At 40.8% G+C, this 19,602-nt stretch overlaps 1 protein-coding gene across 6 annotated transcripts in view; it reads left to right on the top strand.

Moving 5' to 3' along the window:
• Positions 1 to 19,602, top strand: part of PALM2AKAP2 (PALM2 and AKAP2 fusion) — a 502,216-nt gene that overhangs the window by 209,535 nt on the left and 273,079 nt on the right. The window lies entirely within an intron of this gene.

The raw sequence follows: 19,602 nt of genomic DNA on the forward strand, positions 1-19,602 counted from the left end.
GCGTTCAGGGAAGGGTTTTTAAAGGCAGGGTGAGGGAGAGGGTCTCAGGGTGTGTGACCAGCTCACGTACGTCTTTCTGACTGGTTGGTGGTGAGGTAACAGGGTGATGTTTCAGGAATCTCAATCATCAACCTTCTGGTTCCAACCCATCCGGGTCTACGTGCTGGTGGTCAGCATGCCGTTAACTTCTTCCACCTGGTGGGGGTTTTAGTATTTGCAAAACAACTCAAGGATGTGGCTCAGGGTATTATCTATAGCCCTTGAGGAGGAACTAAAGGTCCTTGACTTTGTTTCATGGCTGAACTATTATTATTTTGTCTCCCTTGACTGTTTTCTTTTATTTCTGTATTTTTTTAAAACTCCTCTGATTAAATTTTTCCTCTTGGAACTTGGGGATGGACTAGGAGGCTAAAGCTTTTCTACAAATAAAAGGTGGGGGACATGGTGGCATCTGTCCTCAGGAAGGCCCCCGCAGGGTGTCACAAGCAGTTGGGACAGAGACCATAAAGCCAAAAATATTTAGTCTGTAGCTCTTTACAGAGCAAGTTAGCCAACTCCCACACCAGAGGATAGAAGTTTTAGAATATAGGATAGAACATAGACTCCTTATAAAAGAGAGAGGGAGAGGAAGGGAGATGGGGGAGAGAGAGACAGAGAATCTATCTCAGAGTTTTCACAAAGCCCTTTATTCCCTAACGAATGCAGTGCCTATGGAACTTTCACCTATGGTACTTTCAGCCCTCTGCTTGAAGGCAGGAATCTTCCAAAGGTCAAATGCAGGGCCTGGAGCCCTAGGACTCCAGGCTGGCATTGGTTAGTAACTCTTTAGGGAGGTAGACATCTCAAAATGAGCCTACACATAAGGCATCCAGCTGGGGATTTGCAGATAGATACCTTCCCCATTAAAATAGATCAAAAAATGACTATGTAGCATCACTTAATATAATCTTGTTTGTTTCTTGGATAGAATTTTCCTTTTCCAAGTTGGTTGGCTTTCACATGTCAAAAAAGCAAACGAGAAGTAGGACTATGTAATGATAGGGGTGCCATTTGCCAAGTTTGTGTTGTCCCATTCTTGCAGTATTTTTTATACTTTTTGTTAAATTACCATTATTAGCATGGGTTCTTCATTCTTTACCCTGATCAGGAACTCACCTGAAATAAATGCTGGTAAGACCCTGGAAAGTGTGGGAACAGAGGAGAAGGATAGGACAGGCCCCCTTGTTCATTATGTGTAGGGAACCCCCAGGGAGGCTGAGTCAGTTCAGAGAGACCCATGGGCCTCCCACACCCTCACTAGAACTGATTCCCTCTCCCTGTCTCAAACTGTCATCAGTCACCAAAGGAGACTGAACAGGGACCCTTTGGAGGCTTCGGAGGTACGTGCGGGATCTATCGCCTGTAATTCAAAGCTGATTAAAGACCTACTCAGGCCATATTTACTGCTCTTTCTCGGCACTCACAGGTGTTATAGGTGGAGGCTGCATAGAACAAACCTGTTCTCAGGGATAATCTTTTTCTTAACTGTTGTCTTTCTGAATTTTGAAATTTAGTATAGCATTTTAAAGCACAAAACTTGTTAGCCAGATTCAGTTTGACCTGCATTTAAGATGTTTTCTGTGGTTCTATATCCAGCCTCCCACTTCGTCCCTTCTGACCTGCTTCATCACTCATGTCCTAGGGTAGAAAATATTCATCTAAACTAATCCCGAGAGAAGAGGCCTCAGGGGAGGGGAGGAGAAAGGAGATATCAGCTGATGAGGATGATAAATCCTACAGTGATAAAGCAGCTTGACTCTCAAAAGCCACGTGCTCAGTACAAGATCTCCAAGCCATTATGTCAGAAGCCTCATCGACCTGTGGCTGAAACCCAGACTCTGAAGACCAAAGGAAGCAAGGACTTAACTACAAAAATAGAAAAGTGACCAACCCAGTGCTGTCTTCTAACAAAATTTAACCAAATAGCTTATTTCAGACTGATGAAGAAAGAGCTCAAATCTGCTTAAGCCGTAGGAGCTGCTGATCAGCCTGGACCATGAGATTGCCACACGCCCAGCAATGATTTTCCACCTTGGCTGACCTGAAAAATACCTGGTAGCATTTATAGCCTCCAAAGCCCAGACCAATAAGATCAAAGTCTCTGGAGGTGGGGCCTGGGCTTGGTACTTGTTAATGTTCCTCAGGTGATCTTAATGGTCATCTAGGGTTTTGCACTGTGGGGAGAATTAAGGTCAAGGTGTGGTGGCACCCAGCTGGCTCATGCCTGTTAAGAACTGGATGAGACTGGAAGCCAGATGTTAATAATGAGGTCAGGACACCACTGACATGGTATTTTTTTTTTTAACATCTTTATTGGAGTATAATAGCTTTACAACAGTGTATTATTTTCTGCTTTATAACAAAGTGAATCAGTTATACATATACATATGTCCCCATATCTCTTCCCTCTTGCATCTCCCTCCCTCCCACCCTCCCTATCCCACCACTCTAGGTGGTCACAAAGCACCAAGCTAATCTCCCTGTGCTATGCGGCTGCTTCCCACTAGCTACCTATTTTACCTTTGGTAGTGTATATATGTCCATGCCACTCTCTCACTTTGTCCCAGCTTACTCTTCCCCCTCCCCGTATCCTCAAGTCCATTGTCTAGTAGGTCTGCATCTTTATTCCCGTCTTGCCCCTAGGTTCTTCTGACCATTTTTTTTTCTTTTTTTTAAAATATTCCATATATATGTGTTTGCATACGGTATTTGTTTTTCTCTTTCTGACTTACTTCACTCTGTATGACAGTCTCTAGGTCCATCCACCTCACTACAAATAACTCAGTTTCGTTCCTTTTTATGACTGAGTAATATTCCATTGTATATATGTGCCACATCTTCTTTATCCATTCATCTGTTGATGGACACTTAGGTTGCTTCCATGTCCTGGCTATTGTAAATAGAGCTGCAATGAACATTGTGGTACATGACTCTTTTTGAATTATGGTTTTCTCAGGGTATATGCCCAGTAGTGGGATTGCTGGGTCGTATGGTAGTTCTATTTTTAGTTTTTTAAGGAACCTCCACACTGTTCTCCGTAGTGGCTGTATCAATTTACATTCCCACCAGCAGTGCAAGAGAGTTCCCTTTTCTCCACACCCTCTCCAGCATTAATTGTTTGTAGATTTTTTGATGATGGCCATTCTGACCAATGTTGAGGTGATACCTCATTGTAGTTTTGATTTGCATTTCTCTAATGATTACTGATGTTGAGCATTCTTTCATGTGTTTGTTAGCAATCTGTATATCTTCTTTGGAGAAATGTCTATTTAGGTCTTCTGCCCATTTTTGGATTGGGTTGTTTGTTTTTTTGATATTGAGCTGCATGAGTTGCTTGTATGTTTTGGAGATTAATCCTTTGTCAGTTGCTTCATTTGCAAATATTTTCTCCCATTCTGAGGGTTGTCTTTTCGTCTTGTTTATGGTTTCCTTTGCTGTGCAAAAGCTTTTAAGTTTCATTAGGTCCCATTTGTTTATTTTTGTTTTTATTTCCATTTCTCTGGGAGGTGGGTCAAAAAGGATCTTGCTGTGATTTATGTCATAGAGTGTTCTGCCTATGTTTTCCTCTAAGAGTTTGATGGTGTCTGGCCTTACATTTAGGTCTTTAATCCATTTTGAGTTTATTTTTGTGTATGGTGTTAGGGAGTGTTCTAATTTCATTCTTTTACATGTAGCTGTCCAGTTTTCCCAGCACCACTTATTGAAGAGGCTGTCTTTTCTCCACTGTATATTCTTGCCTCCTTTATCAAAGATAAGGTCACCATATGTGCATGGGTTTATCTCTGGGCTTTCTATCCTGTTCCATTGATGTATATTTGTTTTTGTGCCAGTACCATACTGTCTTGATTACTGTAGCTTTGTAGTATAGTCTGAAGTCAGGGACCCTGATTCCTCCAGCTCCGTTTTTCTTTCTCAAGATTGCTTTGGCTATTTGGGGTCTTTCGTGTTTCCATACAAATTGTGAAATTTTTTGTTCTAGTTCTGTGAAAAATGCCAGTGGTAGTTTGATAGGGATTGCATTGAATCTGTAGATTGCTTTGGGTAGTAGAGTCATTTTCACAATGTTGATTGTTCCAGTCCAAGAACATGGTATATCTCTCCATCTATTTGTATCATATTTAATTTCTTTCATCAGTGTCTTATAATTTTCTACATACAGGTCTTTTGTCTCCTTAGGTAGGTTTATTCCTAGATATTTTATTCTTTTTGTTGCCATGGTAAATGGGAGTGTTTCCTTAATTTCTCTCTCAGATTTTTCATCATTAGTGTATAGGAATGCAAGAGATTTCTGTGCATTAATTTTGTATCCTGATACTTTGCCAAATTCACTGATTAGCTCTAGTAGTTATCTGGTAGCATCCTTAGGATTCTCTATGTATAGTATCATGTCATCTGCAAACAGTGACAGATTTACTTCTTCTTTTCCAATTTGGATTCATTTTATTTCTTTTTCCTCTCTGATTGCTGTGGCTAAAACTTCCAAAACTATGTTGAAGAGTAGAGGTGAGAGTGAGCAACCTTTTCTTGTTCCTGATCTTAGTGAAAATGGTTTCAGTTTTTCACCATTGAGGACGATGTTGGCTGTGGGTTTGTCATATATGGCCTTTATTATGTTGAGGAAAGTTCCCTCTATGCCTACTTTCTGGAGGGTTTTTATCATAAATGGGTGTTGAATTTTGTCAAAAGCTTTCTCTGCATCTATTGAGATGATCATATGGTTTTTCTCCTTCAATTTGTTAATATGCTGTATCACGTTGATTGATTTGCGTATATTGAAGAATCCTTGCATTCCTGGGATAAACCCCACTTGTTCATAGTCTATGATCCTTTTAATGTGCTGTTGGATTCTGTTTACTAGTATTTTGTTGAGGATTTTTGCATCTATGTTCATCAGTGATATTGGCCTGTAGTTTTATTTCTTTGTGACATCTTTGTCTGGTTTTGGTACAGAGTGATGGTGGCCTCGTAGAATGAGCTTGGGAGTGTTCCTCCCTCTGCTATATTTTGGGAGAGTTTGAGAAGGATAGATGTTATTCTTCTCTGTTTGATAGAATTCGCCTGTGAAGCAAATTCCTGGGCTTTTGTTTGTTGGAAGATTTTAAATCACAGTTTCAATTTCAGTGCTTGTGATTGGTCTGTTCATATTTTCTATTTCTTCCTGGTTCAGTCTCAGAAGGTTGTGCATTTCTAAGAATTTGTCCATTTCTTCCAGGTTGTCCATTTTATTGGCATATAGTTGCTTGTAGTAATCTCTCATGATCCTTTGTATTTCTGCAGTGTCAGTTGTTACTTCTCCTTTTTCATTTCTAATTCTATTGATTTGAGTCTTCTCCCTTTTTTTCTTGATGAGTCTGGCTAATGGTTTATCAATTTTGTTTATCTTCTCAAAGAACCAAATTTTACATTTATTGATCTTTGCTATTGTTTCATTCATTTCTTTTCATTTATTTCTGATCTGATCTTTATGATTTCTTTCCTTCTGCTAACTTTGGGGTTTTTTTGTTCTTCTTTCTCTAATTGCTTTAGGTGTAAGGTTAGGTTGTTTATTTGAGATGTTTCTTGTTTCTTAAGGTAGGATTGTATTGCTATAAACTTCCCTCTTAGAACTGCTTTTGCTGCATCCCATAGGTTTTGAGTCATTGTGTTTTCACTGTCATTTGTTTCTAGGTACTTTTTGATTTCCTCTTTGATTTCTTTAGTGATCTCTTGGTTATTAAGTAGTGTGTTGTTTAGCCTCCATATGTTTGTATTTCTTACAGATTTTTTCCTGTAATTGATATCTAGTCTCATAGTATTGTGGTAGGAAAAGATACTTGATATGATTTCAATTTTCTTAAATTTACGAAGGCTTGATTTGTGACCCAAGATATGATCTATCCTGGAGAATGTTCCATGAGCACTTGAGAAGAATGTGTATTCTGTTGTTTTTGGGTGGAATGTCCTATAAATATCAATGAAGTCCATCTTGTTTAATGTATCATTTAAAGCTTGTGTTTCCTTATTTATTTTCATTTTGGATGATCTGTCCATTGGTGAAAGTGGGGTGTTAAAGTCCCCTACTATGATTGTGTTACTGTCGATTTCCCCTTTTATGGCTGTTAGTATTTGCCTTATGTATTGAGGTGCTGCTATGTTGGGTGCATAAATATTTACAATTGTTATATCTTCTTCTTGGATTGATCCCTTGATCATTATGTAGTGTCCTTCTTTGTCTCTTGTAATAGTCTTTGTTTTAAAGTCTATTTTGTCTGATATGAGAATTGCTACTCCAGCTTTCTTTTGATTTCCATTTGCATGGAATATCTTTTTCCATCCCCTCACTTTCAGTCTGTATGTGTCCTTAGGTCTGAAGTGGGTCTCTTGTAGACAGCATATATATGGATCTTGTTTTTGTATTCATTCAGCCAGTCTGTGTCTTTTGGTTGGAGCATTTAATCCATTTACATTTAAGGTAATTATCGTTATGTATGTTCCTATTCCCATTTTCTTAAATGTTTTGGGTTTGTTATTGTAGGTGTTTTCCTTCTCTTGTGTTTCTTGCCTAGAGAAGTTCCTTTAGCATATGTTGTAAAGCTGGTTTGGTGGTGCTGAACTCTCTCAGCTTTTGCTTGTCTGTAAAGGTTTTAATTTCTCCATCAAATCTGAATGAGATCCTTGCTGGGTAGAGTGATCTTGGTTGTAGGTTTTTCTCCTTCATCACTTTAAATATGTCCTGCCACTGCCTTCTGGCTTGCAGAGTTTCTGCTGAAAGATCAGCTGTTAACCTTATGGGGATTCCCTTATGTGTTATTTGTTGTTTTTCCCTTGCTGCTTTTAATATTTGTTCTTTGTATTTAATTTTTGATAGTTTGATTAATATGTGTCTTGGTGCATTTCTCCTTGGATTTATCCTGAATGGGACTCTCTGTGCTTCCTGGACTTGATTAACTATTTCCTTTCCCATATTAGGGAAGTTTTCAACTATTGTCTCTTCAAATATTTTATCAGTCCCTTTCTTTTTCTCTTCCTCTTCTGGGACCCCTATAATTCGAATGTTGGTGCGTTTATTGTTGTCCCAGAGGTCTCTGAGACTGTCCTCAATTCTTTTCATTCTTTTTTCTTTAATCTGCTCTGCAGTAGTTATTTCCACTCTTTTATCTTCCAGGTCACTTATCCGTTCTTCTGCCTCAGTTATTCTGCTATTGATCCCTTCTAGAGAATTTTTAATTTCATTTATTGTGTTGTTCATCACTGTTTGTTTGCTCTTTAGTTCTTCTAGGTCCTTGTTAAACGTTTCTTGTATTTTCTCCATTCTCTTTCCAAGATTTTGGATCATCTTTACTATCATTATTCTGAATTCTTTTTCAGGTAGACTGCCTCTTTCCTCTTCATTTGTTAGGCCTGGTGGGTTTTTGCCTTGCTTCTTCATCTGCTGTGTGTTTTTCTGTCTTCTCATTTTACTTAACTTACTGTGTTTGGGGTCTCCTTTTCGCAGGCTCTACATTCGTAGTTTCCGTTTTTTTTGGTGTCTCTCCCCAGTGGCTAAGGTTGGTTCAGTGGGTTGTGTAGGTTTCCTGGTGGAGGGGACTAGTGCCTGTGTTCTGGTGGATGAGGCTGGATCTTGTCTTTCTTGTGGGCAGGTCCACGTCTGGTGGTCTGTTTTGGGGTGTCTGTGACCTTATTATTATTTTAGGCATCCTCTCTGCTAATGGGTGGTGTTGTTGTGTTCCTGTCTTGCTAGTTGTTTGGCATAGGGTGTCCAGCACTGTAGCTTGTTGGTCATTGAGCGGAGCTGGGTCTTGGCATTGAGATGGAGAGCTCCGGGAGATTTTCACCATTTGATATTATGTGGAGCTGGGAGGTCTCTTGTGGACCAGTGTCCTTAACTTGGCCCTCCCACCTCAGTGGCACAGCCCTGACGCCTGGCTGGAGCACCAAAAGCCTATCCTCCACGTGGCTCAGAATAAAAGGTAGAAAAAAAAAGAAAGAAAGAAAGAAAGAAGATAAAATAAAATAAAGTAAAATAAAATAAAGTTATTAATACAAAAAATAAAAAATAATTATTAAGAAAAAAAATTTAAGTAATAAAAAAAAAAACCAGACAGACAGAACCCTAGGAGAAATGGTAAAAGCAAAGCTATACAGACAAAATCACACACAGAAGCATACACATACACACTGAGAAAAAGAGAAAAAGGGAAAAAATATATATATACCTTTGCTCCCAAAGTCCACCTCCTCAATTTGGGATGATTCATTGTCTATTCAGGTGTTCCACAGATGCAGGTACATCAAGTTGATTGTGGAGATTTAATCCGCTGCTCCTGAGGCAGCTGGGAGAGATTTCCCTTTGTCTTCTTTGTTCGCACAGCTCCCAGGGTTCAGCTTTGGATTTGGCCCCGCCTCTGTGTGTAGGTCGCCTGAGGGCGTCTGTTCTTCGCTCAGACAGGACGGGGTTAAAGGAGCAGCTGATTCGGGGGCTCTGGCTCACTCAGGACGGGGGGAGGGAGGGGTACAGATGCGGGGCGAGCCTGCGGCGGCAGAGGCCGGCGTGACGTTGCACCAGCCTGAGGCGCGCCGTGCGTTCTCCCGGGGAAGTTGTCCCTGGATCACGGGACCCTGGCAGTGGCGGGCTGCACAGGCTCCCGGGAGGGGAGGTGTGGATAGTGACCTGTGCTCGCACACAGGCTTCTTGGTGGCAGCAGCAGCCTTAGCGTCTCATGCCCGTCTCTGGTGTCCGCGCTGATAGCCGCGGCTCACGCCCGTCTCTGGAGCTCCTTTAAGCGGCGCTCTTAATCCCCTCTCCTTGCGCACCAGGAAACAAAGAGGCAAGAAAAAGTCTCCTGTCTCTTCGGCAGCTGCAGACTTTTTCCCGGACTCCCTCCCGGCCAGCTGTGGCGCACTAGCCCCCTTCAGGCTGTGTTCACACCGCCAACCCCAGTCCTCTCCCTGGGATCTGACCTCCGAAGCCCGAGCCTCAGCTCCCAGCCCCCGCCCGCCCCGGCGGGGGAGCAGACAAGCCTCTCGGGCTGGTGAGTGCTGGTCGGCACCGCTCCTCTGTGCGGGAATGTCTCCGCTTTGCCCTCCGCACCCCTGTGGCTGCGCTCTCCTCCGTGGCTCCGAAGCTTCCCCCCTCCACCCCCTGCAGTCTCCGCCCGCGAAGGGGCTTCCTAGTATGTGGAAACCTTTCCTCCTTCACGGCTCCCTCCCACGGGTGCAGGTCCCATCCCTATTCTTTTGTCTCTGTTTTTTCTTTTTTCTTTTGCCCTACCCAGGTACGTCGGGAGTTTCTTGCCTTTTGGGAGGTCTGAGGTCTTCTGCCAGCGTTCAGTGGGTGTTCTGTAGGAGTTGTTCCACGTGTAGATGTATTTCTGATGTATTTGTGGGGAGGAAGGTGATCTCCGCGTCTTACTCTTACACCGTCTTGAAGCTCCTCCTGACATGGTATTAATAGCCAGAGATCTTGAATGTTGCCCCCTGACTACAGCTATAACTCCGGAGGATACTGACAAAGGAAAGCAAAGTTCCACTTGATTCTGAGCCAGACTTAGTGAGATCCCAACCTGCCTGCTTGCCCTCAATGCCTTTCTCATGGCAGATCTCTGGTTAAGGCCAGTGTGGCTGGAGTGCGAAGTGAGGAGGTGGAGAAAGGGACAAGATGAGGGGCAAGAGAAAGGCAGGCAATGGACCATGGATGGGCTTGCTTTGATTTTATTCCAAGTGAAAAAGGAAGTCATTGGATGGTTTATAAGATGCCATCTTATTTAACCAATTATTTGCTGTTTGGGTTTTTTTTGATGTTGCATATAGCTCTGTATTGAATATTCTTTACAAAAATCTTTGAACATATTGAAGGTAATTTTCTCTGGATAAACTCTTTCTGATAAAGTCGATCAAAACTTTTGAAATAGCCTTCTGGAAAGACAATTTATAATTCCAATAGAGTCATACTTTTATAATTATTAGTTATAATTCTGACAGAGATTGAAGAGAGGGTCTTTTTTATCCACACTCTCCCCAACACAGAACATATGATATTTTAAAATACACTTGTTGGGGGTAGAATACCTTTCACAGGTGGAAGTGACACCTCAGTGCTTAATTTGCATTTCTTTGGTTATTAATAATGTTGAAAATTTTCCCTATATTTTGTTCTTTTTTTCTATATTGAAGTGTTTATATTTTTCTTTATAAATCATATTGATTTATAAGAACCCTTTATTTATGACAGGTCTTAGCCTTTTGACATATATGTTGCAAATATTTTTTTCCCAGATTGCCACTTTCCTTTGAGTTGTTATGTATGGTTGGTACCATAAAAAGCAGAGTTTTAAGTGTTATGTAATGAAATTCATCAGTTTTGTTCTCTGTGGTTTCTTTCTATACTTTATGTTTTTGAAGTCTTTTCGCATCCTAAAGTAAGAGAGTCACTCTATTTTCTCATGTTTTCAGTTTTTACATTGCTTGAGTCCATCCAGAAGTTACCTTGGTGGATGGAAAATTTTGTACTTTTAAACCATGGAGAATGGCAACAACAGCAGAAGGAATAGACCCTCTTTCATGATAGACAAATGGGCACAACTTAGCTATGCGATAACTCTAACATGAACAGTGCAAGGAAAAGAGGTACAAATTTGATTCCTTCTAAAAAACTGATGGAGTCATAATAGACTTCTGTTCATAAGGTAAAAAATCATCATTTTTTAAACCTGAAAACACAGAGTAATAGTCTGTGGTGAGGACAGATCACCCGAGTATGTTTTAAGAACAGCTTACAGTTATTAACAAGGTGGTAAATATTTTCTTTCACTTAAAATTCTTTGGGGTCACTAAGGATATGGCTAATAAGGGGGGAAAAAACCATCAAAACTCTTATGAGTTGCTTGAATCTTATTTTCAAATCAGATTTATATCATTTAAAACACAGAGAAAATGTTTGGGGGAGGGCAGTTTGGCCCTATTAAAGTTTTAAGTGCTCAAATCCTTTGACCCAGCAGTTCTACTTCTGGAAATGTATCCTATGGATATTGTCATGAAAGTACACGTACGTAGAGGAAGATTCATTGCAGCCCTGTTTATAATAACAAGTAAAACACTGGGAACCGCCTAAATAATCTATCAGCAGCAGACCTGTAAAATAAGTTAATGGCCATCTGTGAACTACCATGCGGCAGTTATAGAGAGTGAGGGGGGACTCCATGTGAAAAATGGCATAGAAAAATCTCAAAGATACATCACTAGGTAAGAAGAAAGTAAGCTGAAAAGCAGAAACTCTATAGTATGATTGCTTTTATGTAAAGAATAAAAGATCCATATGGATAATAGGTTGGTATATTCATATTTTTTCCCAAGTAGGATACATATAAGACCCAAAGGAAAGAAATTGATGGGGGTGGGGTGAAGGGTGATTCAGCTGTTCATTTTACTTCTTTGTGTATTGTCTGAATTTTCCTACCATACACATCTATTAGTTTGATTTATATTATATTTTTAAATGCTGTGTTTATCTGGGTGATATAGATGTAGATATTCTCTCCTGGTGTTGGCATCTAAAGCAACAAACAAAAACGTGATTGGCCAAAGTCATAAAAGGTGTGTCTGTCTCTGGAATTATGCTAATCTTTTGGAATTCGGGATCCTTTGTTGTTATCAGAATGCTGCACATCCTGTTCTCTTTCTATTTTTGTGCACCCTATTTTGTTTTGCATTTCCAACCATCACGGCCATGTTCAGGTTCGCCCCAGCCCCTCTACTGTCCTGTGGGCTGCTGCTCTGAGACCTGCAAGGAGCCAGTGGGAAAGCTGCTTATTGCAAGGTCCGGGCAGTGTCTGTTCCTGCTTCCTGCCGAGGGACCTTTCCTCTAGGCCTTGCAGCATGTTTCCTAGGATTGGACCATCAACTTAATGGGCACCTCTGCTCCTTACTCTTCCTGTCATCTAATTTTAGGGAGATATATTCTGATATCGAGAAGACTGGATTTAGAGAGTTTTCTCCACTTATGAGCCCAACATGGTAAATTGAGAGCTTTCCCAGCTGCTGCCTCATTGGAAGTAGTCCCTCTGCAATGAAAAGTCCAAATGGGAGAGAAATATTTAGCATTTTCTCTCCTTATCATATCATTTAGTCACCTGGAAATGTCTTCCCTGGAAATTAAAGTAAACGAATATATTGGTTCACCAGGCATTGATGAAGGTTCCAACCCAGCCTCGACCTATTTGTTTTGGATTGGGAAATGCTCCTGGATTTTGTAAGAGGCCTCTTGTTTTAAGAGTGGAGGGATTTGACATCAGAGTGTTTTGCATTTTCAACAGCTCATTTGTTCTGGGAAGTTTTGGCACTCGAGTGTGAAGGTGGCAAGATAATATGTTTCATGTGTCCTGTGTGGAGTTCACTCAAAGCTAAAGAAATCTTAACAGCCAGAACACATCTCTGTCCATGATAAAGTGCTCTGGAGTCAGACTCTCAGTTTTAACCCCTACTTGGCTACCTCTTGGCTCATGACCTTGAACAAGTTTACTCACCCTAGACTAGCCTTGACTTTTCTTATCCATAAAATCAGGGATATTAAAGGTACCTACCTCAAAGTGTTCTGAGGATTAACTGAAGGGGAATCCTTAGAACAATGCCTGGCCCATAGCAAGTAGTCAATAAACTTAGTTGCTATTATTGTTATCATCATTTTTTAAATTTATTTTTTATAGATGTATAGTTGATTTACAATATTGTGTTAGTTTCAGGTGTACGGCAAAGTGATCCAGATATATATATATTCTTTTTCAGATTCTTTTCCATTATAGGTTATTACAAAATATTGAGTATAGTTCCCTGTGCTATACAGTAGGTCCTTGTTTTTATCTATTTTATATATAGTAGTGTGTATATGTAACTCCCAAATTCCTAATTTATTCCTCCCCCCACCTTCCCCCTTTGGTAACCATAAGTTTGTTTTCTATGTGCATCTGGTTCTGTTTTGTATAGATTAATTTGTATTATTTTTTAGATTCCACATATAATTGAGTCATATAGTATTTGTTTTTCTCTGGCTGACTTACTTCACTTAGTATGATATTCTCTAGATCCATCCATGTTGCTGCAAAGGGCAATATTTCATTCTTTTTTTTTTTAATATCTTTATTGGAGTATAATTGCTTTACAAAATTGTGTTAGTTTCTGCTGTACAACAAAGTAAATCAGCTATATGTATACATATATCCCCATATCCCCTCCCTCTTGAGCCTCCCTCCCACCCTCCCTACCCCACCCCTCTAGGTCATCAAAAAGCATCGAGATGATCTCCCTGGGCTATGCAGCAACTCCCCACTAGCTATCTATTTTACATTTGGTAGTGTATATATGTCCATGCTACTCTCTCACTTCGTCCCAGCTTCCCCTTCCCCACTGTGTCCTCAAGTTCGTTCTCTATGTCTGCGTCTTTATTCCTACCCTGCCACTAGTTTCATCAGTACTGTTTTTTTTAGATTCCATATGTATGTGTTAGCATACAGTATTTGTTTTTCTCTTTCTGACTTACTTCACTCTGTATGACAGTCTCTAGGTCCATCCACCTCACTGTGTATAACTCAGTTTCGTTCCTTTTTATGGCTGAGTAATATTCCATTATATATATACGTGCCACATCTTCTTTATCCGTTCATCTGTCGATGGACACTTAGGTTGCTTCCATGTCCTGGCTATTGTAAATAGTGCTGCAATGACCATTGTGGTACATGACTCTTTTTGAATTATGGTTTTCTCAGGGTATATGCCCAGTAGTGGGATTGCTGGGTCATATGGTAGTTCTATTTTTAGTTTTTTAAGGAACCTCCATACTGTTCTCCATAGTGGCTGTATCAATTTACAGTCCCACCAACAGTGCAAGAGGGTTTCCTTTTCTCCACACCCTCTCTAGCATTTATTGTTTGTAGATTTTTGATGATGGCCATTCTGACCAGTGTGAGGTGATACCTCGTTGTGGTTTTGACTTGCATTTCTCTAAAGATTAGTGATGTTGAGCATCTTTTCATGTGTCTGTTGGCCATCTGTATGTCTTATTTGGAGAAATGTTTATTTAGGTCTTCTGCCCATTTTATGATTGGATTGTTTGTTTTTTTGATATTGAGTTCTATGAGCTTTTCATATAGTTTGGATATTAATCCCTTGTCAGCCACATCATCTGCAAATATTTTCTCGCATTTTGTAGGTTGTCTAGCACATGAAGTTGCTCTCCTTAGCATTGCAGAATCCTAGGGATAGGCGGAACCGTAGAGCAAAGCTGGTCCAACTTGCTCATATTACATGCCGAATCTAAGGCCCAGAAACAATAAGGGACTAGTCTGAGTCACTGAGGGGTTAGTGGCGAAGCGTCCATGTGAAGGCAGGTGTCCTGAGTCCCAGTTCAGTGCTCATGTGGCTTCATGGTGGGAATATCACAATTCGTTGAGGGTGGTGATAGGGAGACTACCTTCTGCAGGTGAATCTGATTATGTAATTTCTGGCATTTGGGACTTCCTCAGAGCTCTCAACCATTCTCCTTTTACAGAGAGTGCTCATTTTTTTCCACCATAGTGGGCTTATCAATATGGTACCAAGAAGCAGATCTTACTTTCTGATGAGAGCTGTATCAGACTACTTTCCTTCTTGATCTCCAGAGAAGACTGCTAAAGGGAAGCACTCCTAGCAAACAGTTTGATATTATGACCATGAAAGCAAAAATATAGCTATATGTTCAAACAATTATTTAAAGAGTAACAGTATGGGCAGACCATAAAAATAGCCTTAAGATATAATTCATATGGATTATAAAGTATCTACTAAAGACTTTAAGCTGAAACTCTCCTGTATTATGCATTTGACTTGGCAGTAACAGACTAGCAATATTAACTGTTAGGTGTAATTAGTAACAATTTTACATCCAAACTCTATATGGTGTTTCTTAAGATTTTAGGTGTTAAATTATCCTTTCAAAAACCAGTCGTGAAGTTTGAACTAATCAATGTCTTCTTTTCCTATTTAAAATTCTTTCTGTTGACTTTATAATTTCTGTTAAAAACAATACAAAGCAAGCACTTCCCTCTTTTACCAAAAGATGGCAAGCTCAAGGCCAAGTAGTCAGGTGAATAAAAGGGAATTTACCTACGTGGAAATGCTGATCTAAACTAAGCAATGAGGAATGAATATAGCTGTAGAATTCTCTACTCCACGTGGTGATGTTGAGGGTTGGATGGGTGCATGGCGAGGCAGAATAGTGTGATTACAGGAAATCTAATTTACTTGTCCTTTTGACCAAGCCTTTTAAACTGGCTCTAGATTCTGTACTTAATTTTGTAAGATCAGAAAACTACATACGAACTTAGTTTTTAGTACACTCAACTACAAACCCAAGTGCCAGTTTATTTACTTTATAGTGGATGGACATTGCAGGGAGCTTAACAAGTGTTATCTCTCCATTTAGGTAACTACTTTCAAAGCCTGAATATAATCAAAATCATAATGGGTGACCTTGAAGTCAGAGCCAGGAGAGAGGGTCTTAATATCTAATGGCATTGAGATCAGATAACTGATCTCTAATGGGGATGTGTCTTGCTGAGCAAATTCAGCATTCAAGTTAGCTGGACAGGCAATTGGACTAAGCTGAGTGGGCACCTCTTTGATTGTTTTATACCTGGTCACTCAGGTTCTCAGTTTTCAGACTGACCGTCTTCCTTTTGTTTCCTCAGACATATAAATGGCATTGGTTCTACAGCAGCATTAAACAGGGAATTATAATCCAACCATGACTGACATGACATTCTGATTCCTTAATAGAAAAAGCTCATTGGGTCCCCATTTGCAAGTTGACTTTCCACAGTTTAGTTCTCGAAACGTCACCTTCCTTCTTAGTGTAACCTATGGAAAGCCTGGCACTCTGGTGGTCCAGTTTTAGCATGAAGTCATGTTCAAAGAAATAGTGTAGTAGACAAAAGTCCCGTATCCTTACTGGCATCTTTTGGAGAATGTCAAAGGGGATTCATTTCATAAGTGACAATAAAATATCTGAAGATTCTTTCTCCCTGGTCTTTTGGTCTTAATATCTCAGCCCCTTTATTTTTAAATTCTTGAATTTCAAAACTGTCCCCACCCCTTGCAGTTCTTTGTTTGTCATCCCATCTCTCCTTTTCTCCATCTTCAGTTTCCCCCTGTATCTAGCATATCCCCCATTCCCTTTCCAAGTGCAAACTACTTAAAACAGTCTTGTTTGTGCACTTCTCCAGCACTCTACTTCTTTCTCTGGTGCTGCATTGCCAAAGCCTAGGGACCAGCTGGCCCAAAGTCACATACAGGCCTGTGTGATGGGGAGGGACACACAATTGCCTTAAGCTCACAATGGGAGAAGTCGACACAAAATTTCCTTTATCTAGCAATAGGAGGAGGAGATGTTGTAACATTTCAATTTTAACATATTTTCTTTTTTAAAAAATTTTTGTTGAAGTATAGTTGATTTACAATGTTGTGTTAATGTCTGCTATACAGCCAAGTGACCCAGTTTTATATATATATATATGTATGTATGTATGTATATATATGTATATATATATATATATATATACACATTCTTTTTCGTATTCTTTTCCATTATGGTTTATCACAGGATATTGAGTATAGCTCCCTGTGCTATACAGTAGGACCCTGTTGTTTATCCATCCTATGTATACTAGTTTGCATCTGCTAATCCCAAATTCCCAATACTTCCCTCCCCCACCCCCCCACCCCCCGCCCTTGGCAACCACAAGTCTGTTCTCTATGACCATGAGTCTGTTTCTGTTTTGTAGATAAGTTCATTTGTGTCATATTTTAGATTTCCCATGTAAGTGCTATCATATGATATTTGTCTTTCTCTTTCTGACTTACTTCGCTTAGTATGATCATCTCTAGGTCCATCCATAACATATTTTCTTTTTCCCCCTCTCATCTAAATTCTGGGATGTCTCAGTGACAATAGTGCCTTGAGGAGGTCTTCCGGTTCCTTCCCACTGCTGCACCCTGGGGCTCTAGGTATCAGCCCAAGTCAGAGTGGACCTCAGCAGAGGAAAGGAAGCACCATCTCTTTGCTTCTCACAGCCTTCCCTGCTCAGCTTCTTCCTTCTCTCACTGTTTCTCACAGACTCAGTAGGGACCCCTCCCCCAGCCACTCCCTTGCATTCCCCAAAGCCTGGGTTGCAGCGCAGGCAGCAGGAGAGAAGAGGGAGTCTGCCTGCAGCTGCACCAGGGTGGACATGGGCTTCCTAGCTACTTCTAATACCTGTCTTCCCGGCATACTTACTAACCGCCTTCGAACAGTGTCCTCCGCTCTATATGGTGGCGCCTTACTACACTAAGAGTTGACAGTTTCATAATGTTGCAATACTTCCAGAAAATACTTGCCAGGAAAATACATAATCCACAGAAAGAGGATGAAAGTGGCTTGCTAGGCCTCCCAGATCATGGAAGTATCTGGAAATCTTCCTAATGGATTGAGATCACTTCTTTCCAGATGTCTCTTGAGGCACATTCCCCCTGAATAGTTTGCTACTGTCAGCTCGTTATGCTTTCCCTGGAATTTCTACTTCCCCCAGCCTTTCTCCCCAGAGTGAGCTTTCCATGATTCTTTCCCAGAATGAGATTTTTCAACTCTTGTCTTCTGTGCAAAGCCATAAAGGTTTATTCCGTATGGGCTGCATCTTCAACAGAAAGATACTTCTGGTTTTGTGGACTGACGGCTAATGTGTTTTCAGTGAGGTATTTTACTGCCATTGAAATCATGAGTGCAAATTCATGATGCATTTGAGTGAGGGATCTGGACAAACAGGAACATGGTGGGAGGAGAACAAGTATCTCATTCAAAGATTCTTACTGAGTGTCTGTTACATGTCTCTACCATGCAACAGTCTAGACTTTGGAGATGCGTGAGCCAAGATCCTTGTCCTCAAGATGCCCATAGTTTGGTAGAGGGAGAAGATGTGTAAACTGTTAAGTGCATAAAGTCCTAAAGTGCTCAAGGTACTAATGTAGAAAGATCCACAGCCCATCAAGGGAAGAAAGAAGGAAGGGGTGATGAATTCTCTTTGGAGGGAGCAGAGAAGTCTTCTGTACTTGTCAGAACTCTTTGAGCTGCAAGTGACAGAAACACCACTCAAACTAGCTTAAGCAGAAGGGAGATTATGAGTGTATATAATTTAGGAAGCCCACGGATGGTTCTGGCTTCATGCATAACTAGATCTGGGACTCAAACAATCTCACTTGGATCCTCCTTTCTCTGTCTTCCAGCTCTGCTTCTCTCTGCGGGTTAACCTTTCTCCAGCATGGATGTGTTTCTTCCATGTGGCTTGGGAAAATTGCCACTCAGATAGACATTATCCCAGCTTAACCTTAGTGAAAAGGGAGCTTTTCTCTCCCAGTATTCATGTGTCTATTCCTAGAAGTGTCTCTTCTTGGTTCTGCTTTGGTCCTTTAGCTGCTCCTTGGACCAGTCCCTACTGCAACGAGATAAGGTAGTTTGATTGTCCTAACCTGTATCACACACAAGTCCTGGTGGCAGGAATGAGTCGGGCTACATGTGACTAATCATAACTGGCATTTCCACCACCATTTATAGTGAGGGTATGTGGGTTCTCTGATGGAAGAAAGACTGGGCAGGTGGTTGCTCTAGCTTTATGGATATTTAAGCTGTGTTGTCAAAGAGAAAAAGGTTTTCATTAGATGAAGGAGTGAGGGAAATCCATTATCGTTAGAGGAAGCAGTAAGAGCAAAACCAGGAAGGCATGAACCCACCTGGCAGATCAGGACACTTCAGATCATGCGTTGAGGCTGGAGCATATGATGGGGGGGTGCTCATGGCTTGAGATTAAACTGTGAGATACAGAGGGCCCTCTTGGCCATGGGAAGGAACTTACTATTTGCACTGTAGGCAATGAGAGACATTTCTGGGATTTTAGGCCAGGGATGGAAGTAGTCAGATTTCCATTTTAGAATATCACTAAAGCAGAGGGTGACTTGCTCAGAGCCAAGCCTCAGAGGCAGGAAGACTAGTGAGGAAACCACTGCAGTAATCCAGATGGAAAGAGGGTATAAACAGTTCAGCACTACAGCATGCGAAAGATACTGATGTAGAGTAGTCTACGTGGGGGTGGGAAGATAAAGGAGGGAATATTAAGGTTGTACTAAAGGTTCTAGTGGGGAGGTAGAAGGCGTGGAAAATGACGAACAGTATTATCAGGACTTGGTCTTTTAAGACAGTGGAGTGTCTAGAATAAATCAGGTTTCCAACTTGGGTCATGTCATTTTCTGAGATGAGGAACACAGAAGGAACAGATGTGAGAGTAGGGGAGGAGGGATGGCCGAGAGGATGACTCAAGGGTTAGGTTTGAGGCACTGGATATGAACATTTGGCAGTTGGATAGGGGAACCTGGAGCTCAAAGGAGAGATCTAGGCTGAAAATATAGATCTGCTAGTTATCTATACTGATATTGTGTAGGTTGTATAGTTGATCAGAGTAAAGAAAATCATGTAGGCTAAATGTCTACATTTAGACATTTGAGAAGGAGTTAGAAGAGAACCCAAGAGCTAGT

Source organism: Balaenoptera musculus, chromosome 6 (genome assembly GCF_009873245.2).
Source record: "Balaenoptera musculus isolate JJ_BM4_2016_0621 chromosome 6, mBalMus1.pri.v3, whole genome shotgun sequence".
NCBI lineage: Eukaryota > Metazoa > Chordata > Mammalia > Artiodactyla > Balaenopteridae > Balaenoptera > Balaenoptera musculus.